The following is a 2530-nucleotide window of genomic DNA, read 5'->3' as shown; positions in this document are numbered from 1 at the left end:
GGTTTAGCATAACATTTAACAAACCAATCCTCCAGAAATTAACAAAGCAATGGAATAGGTGTTTGTGATGTTTATGGCTTTTGGCTAAGTGCTTGGATTATCCTTTCATTATCTAAGTTTAGATATGGTTAAGGATAAGTGATCTTAAGCCAAACCCAAACCTAGATTAGTTCACTCCATATAAACTCTCTTGCCATTGCTGGGCTCAATTCTAGATTGAAGGTATTAACCCCTTCAAAAGTGATGAAGACAGAAATCTTTTTCTTCTTGGAGATTCTCCACAACCATAAAATTAAACTCAATAATAATAAATTTGTCACTGGTATCTATGCTTTTATAGAAAGAAGATATAACTGTTGAAAATAACTAGACTAAGAGGTGTTGACCAAACTTGATCAATTGTAGCATCTATAGTGTGGAAATCCACACTATTTCCATAAATAACATTCAAGGACACAATGATGATCTGGCTGCTAGAGGCACCTTATATCTTGAGCGTTGCAAGAAAGTGTGGGTGAATGAAGAAACCATTGCTTGGCAGCCATGTTGCACCAAGGTGAGCTATCTTCTTTAATATATTATTTCATTTGACACAAAATTAAAGGTTATTCTGAGAATATTCTTTTAGACCATAATTTCAAAGTATAAAGGTTAAAGGTTAAAAAGAGATTTACAGCTGCACCAAGACTTTTACCTTAGGAAACTTGGGGCACACCGAACATCATAGAGATCTAGGTGGGATGCTTTATGTTAACACATGTACCACCTATCCAGATACCTAGATACTTGTATGCAGTAAAGTCTGATTTGCATTAACGACTAAGGTGTGTTTTCCTCCATGTAGCAGTTAAGCACTCAATTTTGAGAATATTCTTTCTTAATCTAGGTGTTAAACACCATTTTAATCTAATTTATTTGAACCAATATTAGATGCAAAGTTTAGATTTTGAAAAATATACAAAGATTCTTGAGTATTATTATTATTATTATTCCAAGTTTAAGATCATTGGCATAGCAAAAGTAGGAAATATGAGATCACATAAATAAGAATATTTGGATTTGAAAAAAGTCTTGATTAGTTGTACCTTAGATGTTTGACTTAATGCAGTGCAGATTATAAAAGGGCATTCTTTTACCTCACATTACCATGTAAGTATGGAAAACAAAACATTTCTCTATTTAATTTTATTACTTGCAGTCATTCTGAAAAATGAAAATTTTTGTGCTGCCACTACAAGTATCAAAGTAGAAGGCTATATTTATTGTACTAATTGTGGATCACTTTCTCAGAGTGGCATTTTCAGTAAGAAAATTGATCTATCTTCTGTATTTTTCTAATCTTGTTAAATCTTTCAGATGCCAAGGTAAACCTGGTTTGTCCAAGAGACAGTGATTCATCATTTACAAATAATAGAGGATACTTTAATATCTTTAAATTAGTGAAGACTGGAACAGATATTGAGAGTTGCCGAGTGAGTGTCGATACGAGTAGAGCACCCCGAGGGTGTTCTTTCTTAACAGACATAAATGGTGGATCAAGTGGCCAATCCTTAAGAACATGCATCAATAATGGAAATAATAAGTTCACTTGTGGACCCTATTATTTTACTCCAAATGCTTGTTCACCTCCACCACCACCAAGTCCTCCACCACCACCACCACCTAGAAGACCACCCCCACCACGACCAAGAATGCCTCTACCACCACGACCAAGAACTCCACCTAGAACACAACCACCACCACTATCACCAACACCAACACCTTCACTTTCACCAACACCATCCCTATCGTGACTACCAGTACCAACACCTCCAGCATTGGCACCAGAATCACCAGCATCAGCACCAGGCCCAGCTCCTACACCAACATCATTGCTATAAGTTCATAAACAATTTAACATAATAAAGACACGAAGCCCTTAAGTTCCACTCATTTCCTTACAATGTAGTAACTCATGTGTTTGTTTTCATATAAAGTTTAGAGTAGAGTTTTCTATGCAAAGTTTAGACAAGAGAAATCAAGAGTTCTAATGAATGAAATGAAGAAAAATCTTCCCTTCATTCTTTCTCACAATTTCATCACCACATCCTACAGTACAAGCAGGACAGTAAAGAATTGCCACTCTCCTATCATCACATATATGATAGGAGAGCCCATCACTCAACCCAGCACAGTAAGGTAATATGATTATTTATGGCAAGAATGGGTGCTTAAGAAAGTTTATAACTGTAAACATTTTTATAATTTATAAATATCCAGAAGATAGCTGTTTAAGAAATTTTTAAATTTTTAAATATATTTATACTTGATTAATCTAAATGTATAACATATGTTAGAAGGTATAATAACATATTTTACCCTATACATTTGTAATCACTCATAAGTGTGTTAAAAGGGGGTGTAGTAGTGATCACTTTACATGCTATAGGTTACATTCTAGACAAGATTATCGAGTAAGGGTTGAGCTTTGCATTGGGTATACTAGTCTTGCTAAAGGAAAAGTTAGTGATTGATTTTACTTGGCAGTGTT

At 34.6% G+C, this 2530-nt stretch overlaps 1 long non-coding RNA gene across 1 annotated transcript; it reads left to right on the top strand.

Moving 5' to 3' along the window:
• Positions 1–1189: 1189 nt before the first annotated feature.
• On the top strand, positions 1190–1926 carry LOC112342923. The gene is made up of 2 exons (XR_002991107.1): positions 1190–1303; positions 1357–1926. It is a non-coding gene; the product is annotated as an uncharacterized LOC112342923 (long non-coding RNA).
• The last annotated feature ends 604 nt before the right edge of the window (positions 1927–2530 follow it).

This window comes from Selaginella moellendorffii, unplaced genomic scaffold (assembly GCF_000143415.4).
Source record: "Selaginella moellendorffii unplaced genomic scaffold, v1.0 SELMOscaffold_123, whole genome shotgun sequence".
Lineage (NCBI taxonomy): Eukaryota > Viridiplantae > Streptophyta > Lycopodiopsida > Selaginellales > Selaginellaceae > Selaginella > Selaginella moellendorffii.
This window is presented reverse-complemented; position numbering and strand designations above follow the sequence as displayed.